The sequence below is a fragment of the Scardinius erythrophthalmus genome (genome assembly GCF_964197995.2).
Source record: "Scardinius erythrophthalmus genome assembly, chromosome: 1".
Taxonomy (NCBI): Eukaryota; Metazoa; Chordata; class Actinopteri; order Cypriniformes; family Leuciscidae; genus Scardinius; species Scardinius erythrophthalmus.
In genome coordinates this window covers 28,239,847-28,262,857 of record NC_138221.1, presented here as the reverse complement: position 1 = coordinate 28,262,857, position 23,011 = coordinate 28,239,847, and the positions used below count along the sequence as shown (strand labels likewise).

The following is a 23,011-nucleotide window of genomic DNA, read 5'->3' as shown; positions in this document are numbered from 1 at the left end:
TTCTTTACAAAGTGACATTGCCAACTACTGGCCTGGCATGAATAAAACAGCGTTTTTTAATAATTAAAAAATACTTTTTATATTTTTGCTTTATTTATTTTTTAGAGTGAATCAATTACTCAAGAGTTTTTGGGAAAGCAATGAAACAGAAACGTGAACAACATTCTTCATGGTTTAGCACTGAACCGGGAACTGTTAACATTTTACTTTGTTTGTAATGTGTCCATCTCATATGACACTAAATGACAGTTAATGTCATAATGAGTTAATTGTCCTGAAATTACTGAGTGACATTTCAGGGCCTTATTTTTCTGTGTTAATACCTTTGTTTGCTTGTTCGTTTTGGGAACTGATGAAAGTTGAGAGTTCAACTGAGAGATGATGTGTCAGCGCACATTTATATTCACACTTATATATTTGTTCGTATATATGACACAAACATATATATTAACACTTATATATATGTTTGTGTCATTAACATTTTATTATTAATATCCTTTTCTGGATGTTTTGAGCTTTATAATTTTGTTTACAAAAAAGGTGTGTGCTTTTTGAAGTTCAAATTATTTAACAAATGTGTGTATGAGGAATTGATTCTTGTCTTTCAGTCTCTTAAATCCAGTGTATTGAGATGTGTAATACAAATTATTTTCTTATTTTGATCTAAGAAATCGCAGAATAGATGTACAACTCTCATTTTTGATCTATTCCATTAGATATATTGATCCAAACTCTCAATAGCTTCTTGTTTTGAGTAGTTTCTCCATTCATCTGGTATCTTCCCCTTCCCCTTAAATGTTTTACTGTAGTATTTCTCCAGATGTTTCTGGAATACGCACACAAACCACTTCCAGTAGGGCAGTTCAGAGAGATCAGAGGGGATGCTCCAGTCTGCATAATCTCCTCCTGCTCTTCTGTATTCTCGCCAGAGGACATTATCATCTGAGGCATTGGGATAAAAAGATCGACTGCTTGCCACCGCTGATGTGCAGATGCTAGTAGACAGGTTTGTCGTATTCTTGTAATGCATCCCGTTTAGTCCAATAACGCGATGGAAATGAACATTGTGATCTCCATCATGGTTTTCTATGGTGTTGGTGCAGGTGGCTTTACAGAACGGACACTGAACCCAACAGCACTGACCGAAGTGATCAATCAGAAGCTTTTCTGGCCTGAACTTATAGTCCAGCTTTACTGGAAAAGTTGTTGTGTTAAATCTACTGATGATGTCTGACATTATAGCAGTAAGTTATTTTCTTATCACATCTTCTAGGAGGTTGAAATCATCAACATCATCATGATTTACTCCACTGAAGTCTTTTTCAGAGAAGACCAGCACATCTGAGAGCTGCTGTGTGAAGCTCTTCAACCACAAACCAACATCTCCTCTGTACTCTTGAACATGTTCAGTAGATTCATGAGCTGATTTCATGATCTTCTGCTGCAGGAATTCAATGTTCTCCTTCATCTTGGGTAAAACACTGACACTGAACTTATCAGTGATGTACCGACTGACTTCATCTCTGATGAAACTCTTGAAGTGATCTCTGGGATTATGAATGTAGTTCATGTAATTGACAACATCCTTCTCTTCTGCCAGTGTCTTCAGGATGTGTTTCTCCAGTTTTGATCTGTTTCCATTCAGTGATTCAGAGTTTGATCTCATTTCACCAGCCAAATCTCTGGCAGTCTTCTTGAAGACACTCTGCTCAATGGGCTCTTGAAGTTTCTGACAGATGATCTCACCAAAAATGGCAGCCGATGTTGCTCCATGACAGTATTTCTGGAAAATACAATAGTACTCTCCTCTCTTCTTCTCATCATATTTCACAGGACTATTGGCATCCCTGAACATTTTGTGTTGGTCAGTGATCATCTTGTTTGCTCTCTTACAGATGGAAATAACCAAATCCCTGAAGAAATCATTCTTGAAATCATATCTCACTGGTCCTTCCTGATGTTCTGTTACTCTTTTCTTAATGTAATCTGTGAGGTGTTTAATACATCTGATGTTGTAGCCCATCTTTGAAATGTTAGATGACATGATCATTGAGTCTGTATGTCGAGCAACGTCTGTGACTAATGCTCTTATTTGGGCTTCATCCTCTCTTGATAGATTGCAACCGAATATCTTAGTTGATCTGTGGGTGTTTGTGACTGATCCTGTAAATCCACTGGATTTCTTTAACTGTACATACTCTGAATAACTTGGTACAGAAAAAATATCTCTGTACTCACTTTTCTCCTTATGTTGGCCTACAGAAACACTTCCATAGGTGTCACTGAGGATCTCTCTCACATCTCTCATTATGTCAATGTCTTTGATTGGAGGAGTGTCTGAGATGATCTTCTTTACACTCTGTTTCCAAAACAAATCAAACTCTTTCTTCAGTGTTTCTTCATCACTTTATCTTTCAGTTTTAAGGCAAGTTCTTTGCTCTTTTCATAGAGAGTGTTTTCATGATGTGTCCTCTGAGCATCAATCTTTTTCTTCAGGTCTCGTTGCTGAAGAACCTCATTTAATTCCCTCTTTGTTTCTTTTCCTGAAGGTCCTTGATTTTGATTTCAAATTATGTTTTCCAATGAATCAGTATATCAGCATCAGTGTCCTTTTCAAAGAATTCAGACATTGATTTTTCCACTTCTTCTCTTGTCTTCATTTCTCTTTGAAGATCAGTTTCCTCAACCTTATGGATTGCTTCGTTTTCTATTTGGTTGTGTAGTTTGTTCTCAGTTTCCATCATGGCTCTGCGAAGACTCCAGGTCCATTTGCTGTATTCAGTCTCCAGTTTTCTGTTAGTTGAAATCTCCAGAGATTTTTGGAAGTTGATTATGAATTGTTTATTCAGTAAAGCCTCCCAGAGATCTTTAATACGGTCTTTTAAGTGTGTCAGCATCATTCCATGTGACTTTGATGCATATGTTTGAATAGATTCTTTTAGCTCTTGAATGTTCTCGCAGTAGTTTGGGTTTGGTGGTGCCATGGGTGGGCTGCCCTCCCAGAGCTGAGCAAAATACTTCACATCTTTCTGAACATCAAATCTAATGACATTACTGAAACATTCAGCGTCACAGACTTCCTCTTTAGCAGCGACTTTTGTCATCTCATCCAGTTTCTCCTGCAGTCGTCTCCTTCCCTCCATGTTTTTAAGTCCGCCTGTGACATCTGAAACGTTCTGATTCACAAACACACAGCTTGGATTCAGTCTAACCATTTTCATCTTCAGAAAGACCCGAACAACAATCTGAAGAATTGACTGCATGTCAGCTGGGTTTTCTCCCAATATATTGATCAAGGTCAGATTACTAAGACCAACAACGAATGTGGCCAATTCATTGTCACAATGTCTTATTGATCTTCCAGCCAGTTCTAGAGGACGAAGACCTTCAGTATCAACAATCAGAATATAGTCAAAGTTCAGCTCTGGTTTTATCTCGTCTGAGACTTTGACCAGTTGCATGAAAGCTCCTCTGGTGCACCTGCCAGCACTGACGGCAAACTGGAGTCCAAACATGGCATTCAGCATGGTGGATTTTCCAGAGCTCTGAATCCCTAAAACTGACAGCACAAAGACTCTCTGGTCTCACAGTTTCTGGATGAGTTCATCTATAACAGCAGAGATCCAGACCAGAGGAACATGAGCAGCATCTCCATCCATCAGCTCCAGTGGGAATCCAGAGATCATCATCTCTGCTGCAAGACTCGGGAGAGAAGAGAAGTTAAAATGCAGATCTTTCTTGTTCTTCCTCACAGATGAACATGATTCATAGATCTGTCCGATCTCCCTCATGATGTGCTCCAAACCAAAGATTGCAGCTTGAAGATCCTCAGATATTCTCTCAAGTTCTGTCTGTTCAGCTTTCAGTTTTTCAGGTTTTTCATTGTTGTATTTAAGTTTTAAAACTGCTGACCACTTTTCATGATACTTGTGATGAAGAGCAGAAATATCTGGTGAGATATATTCATCCAGGACGATTTCAAGCCATTTAAGGAAATAGACTTGACCCTGAGCATGCAAGTGCATTTCTTTAATAAAGAACTGTATAAAAGTACTTATGTTAAATGCATGCTGCTGCTCATGTAATCACTTCAGGTTGGCTTGTTTTTGGCTGATGTCCATTTCTGTCTCATGTGCTTGAGGCCGATGTAGTTCTTTGTTCTTTTGACTCCACTGATGCCACAGTTTTCCTTGATGAGGCAGAAATGATTCTTTGATTTCTGTCAGATCTTTATCCTCCAGTAAACTCATCATCTGTTGTGCTGCTTCTCTTCCTCTCCTGCAGTCTTCATCATCTTCCTCATCTACTCTGATGTCTGAGTGTTTGGACACATCTTCAAGTTTAAAAGTGGAAGATGATTCTGAGAGACAATCATTTATAGTTTGTCTGAGTTCCTCAGATACATCTGACAGATGTCTGTGCTTCAAACCAATTTTGAATTTCCCTTTGTCCATCACAGTTACAGTAGATTCATCTTCAGTGAAAAGACAAATTAGTGGCTTTCTGTTTGTGCACAGGTTTTGGATTATTGTTGAGCTTTTGTCGTTCCTGGGAAGTTGAGGTAGAAGAACAACATTGACTGAGGCCATTTCAGTGAGGATCTGCAGCTGTTTCTCATGGTCTCCTGCATCACCATGTAGATTACAGAACGCATCACAGTCAGAGAATTTATCTGTTTTTCGCAGAGGGGCAGAACCAGGCGATCTCCACCACTCCATCCATCAGGACTCTGGTTCTGCTGCTGCCTGGGCAGTTCCTGTGGAAGAACGTGTTGTGTTTCTCATTGATCAGACTGTTCATCAGATGAGACTTCGATGAAGACACAGAGCCAAACCTGAAGAAAAACACCATTGGAGTTTCTGCCTTGTAGACCGGATGGGTTTGACTGATGATCTCATTGTTGATGTTTCTCATCTTCCAGCTCTTGTTGATTTGTCTGAATGTCCAGAGAGGAAGCTCAATCTGTTGTGTGAATGGATAAGGAATAAGCAAAGGCAGAGCGTACTGACACTGTGATAGTTTAGACACCATCAACTGCTTCAGGAAACCATCAGAACAATGAAACACGGCCATCTGAACATCCATCGGGTGGAATTGCTCACTGTTGCCTTCAGTTGATTCATTGTCTATTTGTTGTGTTTGAACCTGTTCATTGGTATCTTTAACATTAGTGTATCTTACTCTGTAGTTCATCATCAGTAGTTTTTGTATGAAACTCAGAAGCAGTTCCTCTTCTTCAGCACAGGACACAGGACAGGTCTGTAATGAATGTGCAGTTAACTGAAGAACTTCTTCTCTTTTAAATTCATTTTTGTTTTTGTCAAGATGAAGTCTGTGAAATAGATGTTCTATTTGTTTTCTTTCTGTCTTATCTTGTTGTATGTCTTGATCTGGGCTGACTTCTGCTGGTTTAATGCCTTTGTTTTCTCTCTGTTTAATAGAAAAAAAAAACAAAAAAACAATGATACATATTTATCAGCGTTTTCCAGTACTCTTTTAAACAAAACTTTAATTCCCATTCAGTCAATCACGTTCAACATTACATTAATGCTGACGTATTGTGTTACTCTGTTTCTGGTTGCGGTCGTTTGTTGGCTTCATTGAAACCGCTCTGCAGCCTCCTCCACTCTCACTACCCTCAATGGAGGGGCCAACAAGGGTTACATGGAGATTCCACAGGTGAAGCGTGCAGTTGCGGTGCATTTATGCCCGCAAAGTGCTGCCACCTGGTGTGACATTCCCTCAGGTTCAGCAGCGTCCTGTTTACCTCAGTGGCAAACAAAGACACCACTGCCCTGCGTGCGAAAATTGTGGCGCTCCTGGCGAAGGACACAATAGAGCCTGTCCCTCCAGCCGAGATTAAGTATGGGTATTACAGCCCGTACTTCATCATACCCAAGAAAGGCGGAGGGTTACGGCCAATCTTGGATCTACGTCTCTTGAATTTGGCCCGTTCAAGACGCTCATGCAGAAGCGCATTCTCACTTGCGTTCGCCCCAGGATTGGTTTGGAGCGATCAACCTGAAGAAACGTATTTTCATGTCTAGATCTTACCTCCACACTGCTCATTCCTACATTTTTCTTTTGAGGTTCGAGCATATCAGTACAAGATCCTCCCCTTTAAGTGGTCCCTGTCTCCCCTTGCTTTACCACAGTTGCGGAGGCTGCCCGTACCCTCCTCAGGGATGACTGCCTCATTCTAGCGTACTCTTGGGATCAGTTATGTGAACACAGGGACCGGGTGCCTGGTGCATTCAGACCCTAGTCAGACCTTGTCTTTCTACTGGCCGGAATGCCCTTAGAACAGGTGTACAGGCATGTTGTTGTTACAACAGATGCCTTCAGAACGGGCTAGGGTGCTGTGTGCAACAGGCGTACAACTTCAGGCTCCTGGACTGGACCTCACCTGCACTGGCATACCAATTGCCTGGAGTTGCTGGCAGTGATGCTCGCCCTGCAGCGGTTTTAACCGATGCATTCAGGGCAAGCACCTATTGGTCCGCACAAACAACACTGTGACTGTTTTGTACATCAATAGCCAAGGCTGGGTACGCTCACGTTGCATGTCACAACTCACAACTCACCTGCCATATCCTCCTCTGGAATCAGTAAAGGCTCAAGTCGCTGTGCACCATTCACATCCCGGGGAGCTTAATCATGCGGTGCATTCTCATGACAGCTCATATTCCAAAGAGAACGGAGACTCCACCCCCAGGTGGTCCAGATGATCTGGAGTCAATTTGGGGATGCACAGGCAGACCTCTCTGCCTCCCAGGAGTCCTCCTACTGCTAATTGTTCTATTCTCTGACCAAGGGGACCCTCGGCACAGATGCGCTGACACACATACGCAAGTATGCGTTTCTCCCAGTGAGCCTGCTCGCACAGACACTGTGCAAAGTCAGGGAGAATGAAGAAGCAGGTCTTGATGGTTATGCCTTACTGGCCACCCGGATATGGTTTTCTGACCTGGAACTCCTCGCAACAATCCCTTCCTGGTGGATTCCCCTGAGCAAGGACCTGCTTTCTCAGGTATGTGGCACCATATGGCACCCTCGTCCAGACCTCTCTAATATCCAGGTGTGGTCTCTGGACAAGACGTGAGGACTTAAGTGGCCTACTTTAAAGTTTTAGTCCCCTTTAAAGCTCAGGTACAAGTCAGTGCACACACTTTTTCTTTTGGTAAATTTGGCGCTGGGTAGGTTACGACTGTGTGAGAGCAGTTGCCAAATGGGCACGTTACAGCCTGCGAGCATCTGTGTCTCCGACACTTGTAACACAGTTCAGTGGCTGGAGGGCTGGGGTTACTGATGTGGGGTTCAGTGGCTGGACGGCTGGGGTTACTGATGTGGGGTTCAGTGGCTGGACGGCTGGGGTTACTGATGTGGGGTTCAGTGGCTGGACGGCTGGGGTTACTGATGTGGGGTTCAGTGGCTGGACGGCTGGGGTTACTGATGTGGGGTTACTCTGTTACTGATGTAACCCTCATTCTCTGAAGGAGGAAACAGAGACGTTACGTCCCTCCTGCCAAAGCCCTGATCTACCGCTGAATGGCCTACGTCAGTATTGATGTAACCTTCAAGGAACGAGGGTTACATTAGTAACCGAGACGTTTCATCTGGGCTTTCTTACATTTTAGCTATTCACTGCTTGTATTAATCAGCTTGCATACATACTGTCAGTCTGTGCATTCGAGGTAGGAATTTTTCACTGACTATTTCTGTACCAGGAAACAAGTTTGAATCACTTGCTTTTCCAAAACAATGAACAGATGAGTGGTTATACTACAAATGTAACGCAATCATGTCCATTTCTGATGGCCTTCATATGTAGCCTCAGTGATTTGATCACAAAACTTTTTAGACTCTGTTTACAACTGATTCATTTTCTCAAGAAAATTGTTTTAAAAAACACGACACAGCACCACTGTTATCTGGAACAAATAGCCATTATTCCTATTGAGGTGTTTAAGGTGTTAAAATGCTATCAATGTACATGAATCAGTTCTCTCCAGGTTTCTCTGAACACTCACCTGTAGTGAATCATCAGTTTCAGAGCAGGTCTTCATCTCATCTTTCACTTGTTCATATTCCTCTTTCCTCTCCAATTTTCTTCTGTTTAGTTCATCTTCATGCTGTTCTTCAAGGAGTTTCAATGTTTCTTCAAAATACTTTTGTTGGTCTTCTCTCGTGTTTCTTTCTTCTTTCAGTCTTTTCTCAAAATCTTGTAGTTGTTCTTGTTTCTCTCTTTCAATTCTCTCTTTCTCTCTGACTATTCCCTCTATTTCACTCTTGAGTCTCTGATATCGGTCATCAGAAATCTGTTTTTCTCTCTCCAATCTCTTAATTTCCTCTTCTCTTTGTTTTCTATCTTTCTCTTGTTTCAGTCTTTCATCTTCCATCATCATCCTCATTGTCTTTTTCTCGTCTTCTAATTTGTTCATCAGTTCTTCTTTTTCTCTGTTAATTTGCTCCACTATCTCCATCAATTTATTCATGTTGTTTTCATTTGCTTTATGTTTAGATTGAATATCTTCTCTCTCTCTTTCAATTTTCTCTTTCTCTCTGACTATTCCCTCTGTTTCACTCTTGAGTCTCTGATATCGGTCATCAGAAATCTGTTTTTCTCTCTCCAATCTCTTATTTTCCTCCTCTCTTTGTTTTCTCTCTTTCTCGTTTCAGTCTTTCATCTTCCATCATCATTTTAATTGTCTTTTTCTCATCTTCTAATTTGTTCATCAGTTCTTCTTTTTCTCTGTTCATTTGCTCCACTTTCTCCATCAAGATCTTCATGTTGTTATCATTAGCTTCATGTTTAGATTGAATATCTTTTCTCTCTATTTCCATTCTCTCTCTCTCTTGTTTCAGTCTCTGATTAAATTCATCCCATATTCTCTGTTCATTCTGTCTTCTTTTCTCATCCTCTTCTTCTCTTCTCTTCTCTTCTTTTTGTTTCTGTCTCTCCCATTCCTCTCGTTCTTGCTTCAGCTTTTCACGGATCTCTCTCTCTTTCTCTTTTATTTCAGTTTTGTATTGTTCTTCCCTCTCATAAAACTCTTCTTCTCTTCTCTTTCTCTCTTTGTCATGACTCTGTCTTTCATCCTCTATTCTGTTCTTCAGTTTTTCTATTTCTGCGTCATATTTGATTTGAAGTTTTTCTCTTTCTGCTTTTATTTTCTCATTTTCTTGCTTCATTTGCTCAATTTCATGCTCAAATGCCTCTCGTTCTCTTCTCAGCTCATCTCGTATCTGTCTCTGATGTGCCTCTTGTTCTGTTATTTCTTTTTTGAGTTGCTCTTCTCTTCTCTTTCTGTCTATGTCTTTCTTCCTCCATCATCATCTTAATTCTCTGTTTCTCTTCTTCTAGTTTGATCATCAATTCTTCTTTTTCTCTGTTCATTTGTTCCACTATCTCCATTAGGAGATTAATATTTTCTTCTGCTTCATATTTAGATTGAATATCTTCTTTCTTTCTTTTCACTCTCTCTTTCCCTTGTTTAAGTCTCAGATTAAATTCATCCCAAACTCTCTGTTGCTTCTCTTTTCTTTTCTCATCCTCTTCATCTATTCTCATCTTTTCTTCTCTATGTTTCTGTTTCTCACATTACTCTCGTTCTCTTCTCATCTCTATTTTATATTGTTTCTCTCTCTCTCTAAATTCTTCTTCTCTTCTCTTTATCTCTCTGTCATGATTCTGTCTTTCTTCCTCCATCATAATCATCATTCTTTCTTTCTCTTCTTCGTGTTTGGTCAAGAGTTCTTCTCTTTCTTTTAGTTGCTCCTCTTTCTCCATCAGGAACTTCATTGTTTGCTCTTGTTTTTCTCTTTCCATCTGTCTGAACTAGGGCTGGGACATTAAAAAAAAATAACGCGTTAAAAAAAAATAACGCAGATTAATCCATTCCGTATTGACCTTTGAACCTGGAGCCGTTCTAGCCACCATTCGACTCTAAAATGAAGGAGGGAGACGAGAACGCGCTGGCGCTGCCTGGATCATTGATTGGAACATTTATTTATAAAAAAAAACAGCCGGCATTTCAACGTTAATTCACCGGTGAACGTAAGGGACCAAGGTCGAATCAATGTTGGATTATGTTTCGATTGTGCAAAACGAATCAACGTTGAAATCGTGATGTTGTTTCACTGTTGATGTCGTTACGTTGTTTCATTGTTGATTTCGTGACGTTGTTTCACCGTCTCTTCTTTAAATATGGGTGAACAAAGATTGTATGTCGACGTTGAACCAATGTTGAATTATGCTTCGGTTTTGCTGCAAATTGAATCAACGTTGATATCGTGACGTTGTTTCACCGTCCATCATGGGATAATGAGTCATGACAATGCTGACTGAATTTGTGATTAACTGTACACTAAAATATTGTTAACTGTCAAATTACCTGCAGCAATGGCTTAATTAAACACATTTAATAAAAATATAACACATGCAAAAGATTGCAAGACAAGTTTTATTCTGAAAAAAACAAGTCTAAAAATACTTTCTAAAACAGATGAAAAACATCTCAAACTTTAAATTGCAGCATTTTCGAAGTAGGCTAATGTTAAAAACCTGTAAAGCAAGTGTAAATAACGTTTATAATTTAATGTTTAATATTAAATGTATAATTTAATAATGTTCAATAATTTAATAATGTTCAAGTGTATTGTATTGATTATTTGCTAGGCACAATTATTCCAATGCTCACCATTTGAACATTATTTCAATAACATGTTCAACACAATAATTTTTAATTGATTGACAGCCCTAATTTATATGCGATTAAAATGCGATTAATTTCGATTAATTAATTACAAAGCCTCTAATTAATTAGATAAATTTTTTTAATCGAGTCCCGGCCCTAGTCTGAACATCTTACACGAGTAGAAACTCCCTCCGTTTGCTTTCACCATGGCGTCTATCTTCTCCAGTAGATCAGACACCTGTGTTCGGTCTCCAGTCTGATTATTATTGAACACATGGAATCTGTTTCCACACGCTTCTATAAGATTCATCAAAGGAGATCCAGGTTTTCCCAAACACTGTTCAATGGTTTTGTTCTTCAGACCATCTCCCCTTGTGAAGAGCACCATGGTGTACATTAAAGAGTTTTCACCAAATGTCTCTTGGATGATCTTCACTGATTTTGCTTCTTCTGGAGTGAATCGTCCCAGTGGAATCAGTAAGAGAAACACATGCGGTCCAGGCAGTACCATGGAGATGCAGTTGGTGATTTCTCTCTGGATCTCCTCATTGGTAAGTTCAGTATCAAATAGTCCTGGAGTGTCGATCACAGTAACGTGTCGGCCGTTGATTTCCGCTGTTTCTCTCTGAGTCTCACTTGTAACTGATTGAAAAGATTCTTCTGCTGTAAACGCATCCCTTCCTAAGATGGTGTTTCCTGTTGCACTCTTCCCAGCTCCAGTTTTTCCCAGCAGCACAATCCTCAGATCATCTCGACTCTCTTTTGAACCTGTAAAAGAAGAAATGCATTAGTTTTAAAGCCTAAAAACAGTCTTTCAAAAGTTTGATTCTAGGGCTGGGCGATTTAAATCGCGATATTGTTATGCGCATCTCGTCAGTAAAGCCGGTTCCTTGATTAGTAGTAAATCACCATCACCTGCTTTCAGATGGAGCGGCATTTAGGGCTGATAAGATTATTAAGTGATTAATTTAGTGATGATTGAGCATTATTGAAGACACCTGATGTTAACAAGCAGAATCACTGAAGGAGAAAATCACAAATTGTAAGTTACCATTAAGGTGATGGGTGTTTGCTTTAGTTGGGCTCTAGACCATTACATGTTTACTTTAATATTTACTGTTGTTTGTCTGCTGTTATTGATTCATAACAGTTAAATGAACAAAGTAAAATGTGATCTGATAGTGTTGGTTATGTTTTGACATAATCATGCTGTGATCTGAAAAAGGAAACTTATTGAGGTAGTTTGGTTTAACTTGTTAGCAGCAGTTTAGTGATTCTTCAGCCTATGATTATCAGTACTTATAATTAAAAATATTTAATAAACATTGTTCTGATCAAAAGACATTCAGATAAATTCATTTAAAACACAGACATCAATAATCAGCCTGTGAATCTCAACAATGGTGACAATAATAAAGCATGTTGCAGTGGCTGCCACCAATCACAACTCATTAATGGCTCCCATCATGCATTGTGGTATGAATAAATTATGATCTGAATTGTCTATGTAATTTACTTTTCCTAATTGAATATTCTGCTCCTCACCATTGTTGAGATGCATAGACTGAATCTTGACATCTGTGTGTGCCTAAAAGAATGTTTTTTTTTTAAAACAACTTTTAAGAAATCCTTTATATTATATCAAAAATTCTGGGCATTTATGCAGATTCACAGTTATGCTGTAACCAACAACATAAATCTAAGTCAGAAAGAAGGATTTTAATGAGTTCAGTGATCTAGTTCAAATGATGATTGTCATAATATAACCAACACCATCAGATCACTTTTTTTTCTTTGTTCAACTGGCAGTTATAACTCAGATACCTCAGACAAACAAAATCTAAAGTTAATAATATATGGGTCAAGAGTCCAACTAAAGCAACCATTGATCGTCATAACGGTGGCTTACAATTTGAGATTTTCTCCTTATTTTAATGTCTTTTTATCTTCATCTGATTTAATTTAAGGCTGTGGCTGAAGTCAGTTGTAGTTCTACTGTTTCTCTTTCCTTCAGTGATTTTGCTTGTTAACAACAACAGGTGCTCATCACTAATGCTCAATTATCACTCAATTGATCACTTAATTGTCTCATTAACTTTAACACTGCTTCAGTGTTACTTTAACACCATGTAGAGTGGGACCATATGTGCTCTGAGCAGTGTTAATTTAACACTGGGGATTTTACTGTGTGTATTCAAGTGTCTGACTAATAACTTCCTACTCATAATATGTTTCATAAATTTTCAAAATAACTCTTTGTCAAATTGATTTCACATGGTCAGTAGCACAATATTTAAACATATTAATAAAAAAACACAATTCAATAATTAGACTTAATATGTGATAATAGAATCAGACCACCTTACATCATTCTGTCTCAACTTTCTCTGACACAGTAAACCTGTTTTCTGAACATATTATTAAAGCAGCCACAAAACAATCAAGGGTCAAGAGCCCAACTACAAGACACACTGATGGTGACTTCAAATGTATTTTCCTCTTTAATTCAGTGTGTCATCATCACTAATTATTAATCATCACTTAATTATATAATAAACTCCAGCACTGCTTCAGTTTAACGCTCTGTAGTGTGGACACATGAACACTGAGCGGTTCATGAAACACAGGGAATTTCGTTGTGTAGCATCCAACTTTGAGCCACTTTTTAAGTTAGTGATCCTTAATATTTAATGGATATTCGAAGAATGTCAAGGATGTTCTTTTAGAACAGCAAACACAACCTTATTCACTTGAAGGTAGTTATCATTCTAAGTATTTAAAGAATGTTCCAAGAATATTGTTCTAAGAACGCTTTCTTTACGAACCAATTCAGTGACAATGTGCAAACTAATGTGTCTATCATTTTACTACAGCAGAATTATAAGTATTTCTATGCTGGTGTCACATGCTATCTTGTACATGGGGGCCAAGAACCACAATTTCAGTAATATGCACTAAAATGTGTACAAGCAACTGTACTGTCAGCTCTTATTGTCACTAACACTAATTACATACTGTAAGTACATCACAGCAAATTTTCACAGCAAAAATGTGAAAATCAGAAGAAGAAAAAATTCCTGCAGAATCCAGATGGGGCTGATCTGTATACAGACATGAAGGAGGTTCCATTTTACTCGATTTTCTTCTTAGAGCAGGTTTGTTGGCAACAGTCACTGGATGAAACAAAATACTTACATTAAATTGGACTTTAATCACAGCAGCACATACTAACAGAAAACAACATTTTTTTGAGTGATTCTTGGGAAATCAGATCAGAAAATAAAATTTGTCAGTGCTTGCATTAAGGTAATAAAAATAACTTTGCTATATATGCAGTGGATAATCTGAATTAAAATTTCCTCAGATGTTATCTAATATATAAAAAAAATATACAAATATAAAATATAAAAAATATATGATCAATAAGTTGACAACATAGTTTTTTACATTGCTTTAACTCATCAAAATAAGTTAAGCTATTTTGAACAAGTTATACAATATATATAAAAAAAATAAATCAGTAATTTAAGTGAAATGAATTGAAGAGATACACTGAACACAAAGGAATGTCAGTAACCAAACAGTTAACTGGACCCATTGACTTCCACAGTATTTTTTTATCTACTATGGAAGTCAATGGGTTCAGTTAACTGTTTGGTTACTGATGTAAGAACTGATTTTCCTGCTAAGACAAAAGCTGAGATAAAACTAATAAAGCAATAAAACGCACCCTGGACAGAAGATCGCAAAGAAAGAGCACAGGACCAAACTTGTCCAAACTTATCTCCTTGTTTATATATGCATCCCCCTCTCCCTCCTCAAGTCACTTAAAGTTCACTGAGATTGTCTATATATCACATATGAGGTAACTTGTGATTCTATTGTTTTTTCCTTTTCATGTTTGGTATCATGTTAAATGTTTGGTATCATGTTAAAAGTGTGATTGGTAAAATTGTCTTAATTTCATTGCAGTTATTGGTATTATGAGAAAGATTGAGAACTTAGGAGAATCCTATGTCCCTCTTTGGGTGATGTCTCTTCAAGATATCTCCCCTCTCCCCTGAAACCTGGGGTACAAGAATTGACCCAAAACAACTCTAAAAAATATTGGTACAACCCTTTGTTCTGATCTGGGTATATAATGGTGAGTGGCAGAACAGTCTTTGGGAACCTGTAACCAGGAAAAACCCCATAGAGTGCTGTTTCAGTGTTTTCCCTTTGGAAAACACCCACACACCATTGTGTGTCTCTGTCAGGAATACTTTGCTTACTTTTAGAGTCATTTTTGAGTAAATTATGTCATGTATTTATTATTTCTGAATTGGCTTTTAATCATTTACTTGTGTAATTGGCATGATACATTTTTACCTGAAAAATAAATGTTACATCTTGATTTATTCTGAAGTTTTCTGAAAATCATTATTTTAGTAGACTATGAGGAGGCTGGTGCTGCCGCAGCTCTGTGTCCAGGATAGGCCAAACTAAAGGCGTATATGAATGGAACAGTTGGCACGTCATCTGAAGACCTTTTGATTTCTGTCTATCACTGACTTAGTTGTACGGAAGTGGCTAAATAAACTACACATTTTTTGTATGAGTGAGCAGTAGGCAACCAACTTCAGAGGTATTAGCAAACCCTGCACCCTCTGACCAAGATCAGACTGTCGAGGCTGTGTCCGTGAAATCCACGTAAACCCGGAGCGTGTGACTCTGTGCGGCATGGGGTCCCTTAATGAATGAATAATTGAAAGTATGGATTCCTCAGAAGTCATAATCAATATTTCTATTTTTTAATAAGAAACAATATAAGAAATTGAAGTCAGATTAAGTGTAGAGCTAAAGTAATATTGAAACTAAATTTTAATAAACAAAGTGAACTTCACTGGAGCGCTGAAAAGACACACATTATCCCTTCGCCCACACCGTTGGACTCCGTCTTTGGGCCAATGGGTGGTCTTTACACTGACAATCTTCTAAATATCTTCCTTTGTGTTCAGCAGAAGAAAGAAATTCATACAGGTTTGAAACAACTTGAGGGTGAGTAAATGATGACAGAATTTTCACTTTGAAGTGAACTATTCCTTTAAACATCAAAGTTGATTGTACTTAAAAATTTAAGGCATTAACTCTTTTTACAGTGTGGTCAACTACATTTCAAACAGTTTTTTTCTGTGATTCTCACCTATGCCGTCTCTGCTGGACATGTTGATATTGTGTTCTCTTCTCCGTCTCTTTCTTTCAGACGTGATCTCTTTTCATTTAATCATCTCTGACTCCTGACATCTGTGGGTTTATCTTCCAGTTATATATTTCAGTCTCTGTTCATGTGACCAGAATAAGAAAAAACACCATCCATGTTCTCTATTTTTGTGCATGTTTTTGTTAAACAGATTTCTGTTAACTGCATTGAACTGAGTATTTAAATTAGTAAATAGTAGAGCTTTACCTTTAAACCTGCTGTGTGTTACAGGTTTAGCATTTAGCTTCTCAATCTTGAAGTCACTTTGGATTAAAGAAAGTGCAATGTTACTGCAGCTCATATATTAACTAAACTCATTTAGTGTAAACTCATCATCTCACGTTTACGGTACATTTTGTATAACAAACATAAATAGGATATTTATAACGAAAAAAAGATACCTGTCTGTATGTCAAGGCTTCATCATGCTTGTGCTTTCTTTTTGCCAACAAGAATGCATGTAAAGGTTTGTGGGACGTGTCAGTCACTTCGATGAAAAGATAAAAACCTGTTGTTGCCTTTCTTGTCTGACAACTGGTGCTAAAAGTTCTAGTTAAATATTCTGTGAAAATGAGACAATGTGAAAAACAAACCTGGGGAAAAAAATAGCAGCTGATCATAAAGAAGTTCAACATCAATACAGATTGAGTAAAACGATACTTGGTTACTCACGTAACCTCGGTTCTCTCTAGAGAGGGAACGAGTATTGCGTAAGCTTGCTTACGCTGTGGGAAAAGTCGTCTTTTCTCGAGATACTGAAGCCAAAAATTATCCTTAATTTCATATTTTGTCAACGCAGTGCAGCTGCGGGCAGCTGAGCTAGAGCGGCATTCTGCGCGCTCATTGGCTGCCGCGCGGCAACTGCTTAAGCCTACCAGTGAGCCTGGCGTGACGTCACGCCCAATGAGGGCGTGCGCGCCCTCGCGCGTCACAGCCCGCCAGAATGGGCGGCGTCAGAGCGTATATTAGGAAGGCTCGTAGGCTATATTCTCTGTTTTCTGTCGAATGAAGCGACACGAGCTATAGGCTTTAAGCACGGCAGGGAACGCAATACTCGTTCTCTCTCTAGAGAGAACCGAGGTTACGTGAGTAACCAAGTATCGTTCTCTTACGAGAGGTTCTCTCGTATTGCGTAAGCTTGCTTACGCTGCGGGAACCCCTTGTCCACGCCGTGCGCGCCTAACGATCACATATGACTCTTAATGAAAGCATAGAGGTGAAATGACAGGTGGCCAGCGGTGCGGGCCAACACATGTTCATAAGCACACTTAGGGAACACAAGAACGGCACGGCCGGTCTATGCATACTGATACCCTGAGCGTGCAGCTCAATCAGACAAGCTAATCGATAATACAGCCTGCGCACATGAGCAGGACATGAACACGACTAGACTGACAGAAGTTTAGCCTGCAGGGCGGGAACTTCCAGGTTATAAAACCTAACAAATGTAGAGGGGGACGCCCAGCCCGCCGCCATACAAATGTCATGAATGGAAATCCCGCTGGACCATGCCCACGATGAGGCCATGCCTCTGGTGGAATGAGCCCGTATGCCCAACGGACATTGCAGGTCTTTTGACGCATATGCTGCTGCAATAGCATCCACTATCCATCTGGATAGCGTCTGTTTCGAGGCGGCGTGACCCTTAGCGCGCCCTCCAAACGAGACGAAAAGCTGCTCTGAGAGCCTGAAGGCTGCAGAGCGCATGACATAACACCTTAACGCCCTGACCGGGCAAAGGCGGTTAACACCCTCCTCGCTGCCGGATGACGGCAGGGCCGATAGGGTAATGACTTGAGCCCTAAAGGGAGTACCTAACACTTTGGGGACATAACCGTGCTTCGGTTTGAGAATGGCTAACGAGTCGTTAGGTCCAAACTCGAGGCACGACGCGCTGACGGACAGCGCATGCAAATCACCCACTCGTTTGACTGAAGCCAGAGCTAGCAGAAAAACGGTTTTCAGCGTCAAGTATTTCAACTCCACAGAGTCCAAAGGCTCGAAGGGATGCACTTTTAGGGACTCTAGGACCAGAGACAGGTCCCAAATAGGGACTGACGGGGGCCGAGGAGGGTTCATCCTCCTGGCCCCGCGCAGAAAGCGGGTAATGAGTTTGTTCCTGCCCAGCGAGCGGCCGCGCGCCGAATCGGCGAACGCTGCTATGGCCGCGACGTAAACCTTGAGCGTGGAGGGGGACCTGCCCGCGTCCAACATCTCTTGGAGAAAGTTTAATACCTGTGGGACTCCACAGGACTGAGCATTAGAACCCTTTTCCACACACCATTTGCTAAACACCGACCATTTAGACGCATAGAGCCGCCTCGTCGAGGGGGCTCTGGACTGCGTGATCGTGTTAATTACCCCTTCTGGCAGATCAACAAATATCCGTTGATTTCCCACGCATACAGAGACCAGTGCTCTGGATGGGGATGCATAATCGATCCTCGGGCTTGAGAGAGAAGATCTCTCCTCACCGGAAGCGGCCATGGGGCTGTGTCCGCCAGTCTCATTAGCTCGGGGAACCACGGTTGGTTTTCCCAGCACGGAACTATGAGGAGCACTGCGCAGTCCGCCTCCCTGATCCTCGCTAGCACTTGAGGCAGCATTGAGATCGGGGGGAACGCATACAGCGGAACGCTGGGCCAGGTCTGGGCCAGCGCGTCCTCGTGTTTTGAGAAAAACCTCTGGCACTGAGCGTTCTCGCTCGCGGCGAAGAGGTCGATCTCCGCTTCGCCGAAACGACGCCAAAGCGTTTGGACCGTCTGGCGGTGTAGAGACCATTCCCCTGGGGGAACGTTGTCCCTGGACAGTCTGTCCGGGCCGTCGTTCAGACGACCGGGTACATGAGCTGCCCTTAGGGAGCGCAGCGGGCCCTGGGCCCAGGATAGGAGGCGCTCTGTGAGAGCGCGCAGGGTTCTGGATCTGATTCCGCCCTGGCGGTTCACGTAAGACACCACTGACATGTTGTCCGAGCGAACTAGCACATGGTGTCCCCGTAGAAGCGGTAGAAAGTGCTTCAGCGAGAAAGTTTATGTGAAGGCTTTTCTCCGTATTCGACCATGGGCCGCAAATCGGACTGCCCTCGTGAGTCACTCCCCAACCCATGTTGGACGCGTCTGTCGAGACCACTTTGCGGTGTGCGATGACCCCCATCGTCACTCCCCGCTGATACCATTTGGCCGCCAGCTAGGGCTGCAGGGCTGAGACACAGCGCTGAGTCACTCTGACTGGTGCACGGCCCGAAATCCATGCTTTGCGGGGCACTTCCGACTTTAGCCAGCATTGAAGCGGGCGCATTCGAAGTAAACCCAGGTGCAGGACCGCTGCGGTTGACGCCATATGGCCCAAAAGCCTCTGAAATGTTTTCAGTGGAAAAACTTTTCCCACTTGAATGGAAGCGGCGAGGTGTCGAACACAGCGTGCGCGCTGTGTTGACAATCTGGCCGTCATCGCCGCCGAATCCAGATCTATACCCAGAAAAGAGATAGACTGGCTGGGGGTTAGAGAGCTCTTGTCCCAGTTCACGGAAAGACCCAGGCTTTCCAAATGACCGAGAAGCGCTTTCTTGTGAGAAATTAGTTCCTCTGTTGAGTGCGCTATAATGAGCCAATCGTCCAGATAGTTCAGAATTCGCATTCCCTTCGATCTCAGGGGTGCGAGAGCCGCATCCATGCACTTCTTAAATGTACGGGGTGCCAGGGACAGGCCGAACGGCAGGACGGTGTACTGATATACCTGACCGTCGAAGGCGAATCTCAAGAATGGCCTGTGACGGGGTATAATCTGAATCTGAAAATACGCGTCTTTCAGATCGAGAGAGATGAACCAGTCCCCCGGGCGAATCTGCGCGAGGATTTGACTGGTCGTGAGCATTTTGAACGGCACTTTTTTTTACCAATAAAGTTGGATTTCTTTAAAAGTGAGTGTAGCACCTTTTTCCAATTTACATGATTTTTTTTGTTTTGTTTTGTTTTGTTTTTGGTTGCACCTCCTCTTTTGTTGGTTGAGCAACTTTTTAGCATTTTTTTGTATGACACATCATGGTAACACATTATCAACCCAGTGCATTTATCACAGTCTTTCCCTCCTCCTTATACTTAAGTAATTATTACTTAAGTTACACCAGCCAAAAGCATGAAAAGCACAATTGAGAGTGCCATATATCTTTTTATTTTTGTACATACCATTTTATTTAAATCCCACCTACCTGCATGTTTTCAATGTAAACAAAAGCACATTGCAGATGATCAAATCCTAAATATAGTGTAATTTTTTATGTAAGCCAAATCTGTGTACTGTCCTCTGGTGGTGAGACTGTAGAATTGCAGCAGGAGATATTACAGTAAAGACCTCTCAGACTGTAGGGCAACACGTCTTAATTTGAAATAAAATTTTACATTTTTAATAATACACATAATATTTCTTTTTTCTTTTTTTCTTCTTTTTTTTGTACTTTTCATCTATACATTAATGCTGTGTTTTTGGAGATTTAAGTACTTTTGTACATATTTACTGCAAAATTCCTCAGCTACACAATTAGCATGCATATGAAATATTACATTTTTATGAAAAAAAAAAATCAAAATGATGATCAAAATTAAATATGAGTTGTTTCTGGATATTGATCTAGGTGTTACATGCATAATTCTTCCATCTGCTGTTTAGAATTTTTATTTTTATTTTTTTGCAGATATGCAGATAATATAGTTCCCTTTCGTCAGCAGGGAACTCCGACGCCTCGTCGGGGGAGTTCCCCTGACGAATTGGGATCACGCCAGGGATCCAACCGCCTTCGAGAGAGTTAACAACGAGCCAATGAAAGAGAAACTGAATTGGCATGCAATATTTGCATTCCGCGGCCCGCCTACCAGCGCGGGTATAAAAGGCGGAAGTAAACATTGCGCAATGCTTATCGCCTCGGAGCCGAACAGGATTCAACACTGTCTGCTGCTGTTTCCTTTGCCTGAGAGATAAAGAAAAAGAGTTTTTTCATCGAGTCCTCTTCAGGAAAGAGTCCTCTCTATCTGCAGGTTTTACAGCCTGTCAGCGATCGCCGCTTCCTGCCGCCAGCCGTGCCTTTTTGATTAAATCAAAAGCCGTTTTCACGGCTGGTATTGAGTGCCCACACGGGCTTGCAGTTTCCCCGTGTGTGGCCGCGGTGGGTCCCTGTGTGCTTCGGCACGTGAAAGAGAGGTTCTCTCTCTTTCCTGAAAGAGCTTTTTCGGGCGACCTGCGCCTTTGTCTACGTGACAAAGATGTCATCTCGCCCGTGCGTTTCTGGATGCGGTAGACTTCTGTCTCAGGGTGATGGTCACAGATACTGCGTCTCGTGCTTGGGCTTAGCGCACGCAGAGGCAGCATTTGTGAATGAGTCATGTTCTCATTGTGGGAACATGACTCTGGCGGCGCTCCGCTCGAGACTTAAAATCCTTCAGCAGAAAATTGCTGAAGGGGTCCCTTCAGTCTACACCCGTTCTAGTTCGTCTGCTGGTTCAGTCCAGCAGGCGACTACTTCGGCTGTGGCTGTTGGTGAGCGTATGAGGGTTACAGTGCGGAATATCTCGCCAGGTGAAATACCCTCACGAGGTTCCCACTCCTCTGTAGCGCCGTTGCCATCGGTGCCCTTGTTGGAGCCACTGGAGCCTCCCCGTGCGGTTCCGGTTGTTTTCTTTCGGGGCGCCACCTGAAGATGCGATGTCTATCGCTGCATCGGAGGGAGAGCGGTCATCCTCGGGTGACGACTCAGCGGGTCTACCCCCTTCGGGTGCGGTGGCTGCGGCTGAGCCGGATCATGAGTTGGCCGCTATGCTTGCCCGGGCGGCCGCGAATGTCGGGCTTGTGTGGAACCCTCCACCGTGTCCCGAACCTTCGCGGCTTGATGATTGGTGTATTGGGGCGGGTCGCGCTGGTTCTCAGCGTCCCGCCCCGGTCCCGTTCTTCCCAGAGGTGCATGAGGAGTTGACGAAGTCATGGATGGCACCCCTGACTGCCAGACATAGACCGACTCACTCCTCCTCCCTCACCACCCTGGATGGTGGGGCGGTTAAGGGATACGAGGAAATCCCCCCAGTGGAGCGGTCAGTAGCGATGCAGTTGTGTCCGAAGACCGCTTCCACTTGGCGGGGTGCCCCTTCACTCCCCTCCCGCGCCTGTGGGTTCTCCTCTGGTCTGACCGAGAAGGCTTACACGGCGTGTGGGGAAACCGCTTCCGCCCTGCATGCCATGCCGTTGCTTCAGGTCCACCAGGCCAAGGCGCTTCATGACAAGCAGCAGGGTGGTCCCGACCCAGGGGTGCTGCAGGAGCTGCGTGTGGCGACGGACTTCGCCCTCCGGGCGACGAAAGTCGCCGCACGTTTTCTGGGACGGGTGATGTCCACTTTGGTGGTCCAGGAGCGCCACCTTTGGCTTACCCTCGCGAATATGCGGGATTCAGAGAAAGCTAGATTTCTGAATGCTCCCATATCCCGAGGGGGCCTTTTCGGCGACGCGGTGGGGGACTTCGCCCAAGAGTTCTCCGCCGCCCAGAAGCAGTCTGAGGCGCTTCGGCATGTCCTGCCCAGGAGACGGAATGCTGCTGGTCCGTCTTCTGCGGCCGAAGAACCTCGGACTACTCGTCGCCGAGGGCGCCCTCCTGCGGCTGCCTCCACTCCTCCTCCTGGGCAGCAGTCCAACCCCAAGAGGCGGCGCGGCAGTCGTAAGAGGGCTCCCCCGCCTGCTCAGCCGCCTCCGACCCCCAAGAAAGCCAAAGGGAAGAGGCGTTCCTGAGACGGGCTCCCAGAGGTCCGAAGAGCTGCTCTACAGGAGGGGGCCTCTGCTCCCCTCCTTCCCCCGGAGGAGGGCCGGGTGGAGAATCCTTTGTTTGTTTTTGTTTCTGTTCCCAAAACTTCAATAAAAGAGCAATTTCTTCCTCCTCTGGGTCATTCACGGTTGAGACTGCTGAACAAGCAGTCTCTCCCGTTAGAGAGTGGGACGGCAGTGTGCGCCACCCTCAGGTCTCGCCACTCTCAGTCCCCTCTCCCCAGCTCTCAGATAGCAGTGGCGCCACCTTGGTCACGCCACTCCTGTCTGCCACTGG

The 23,011-nt window shown here is 42.4% G+C and overlaps 1 pseudogene across 1 annotated transcript; it reads right to left on the bottom strand.

Annotated features, from left to right (window-relative positions):
* Positions 1-712: 712 nt before the first annotated feature.
* LOC308695660 (interferon-induced very large GTPase 1-like) lies at positions 713-18,717 on the bottom strand (annotated as a pseudogene). Its single transcript has 7 exons — positions 18,411-18,717; positions 10,853-11,465; positions 7,242-7,449; positions 6,968-7,087; positions 6,710-6,874; positions 6,585-6,624; positions 713-5,234 (listed from the first exon to the last, which is right to left on the bottom strand). The product of its transcript is annotated as an interferon-induced very large GTPase 1-like (transcript).
* Between the last annotated feature and the right edge of the window lie 4,294 nt (positions 18,718-23,011).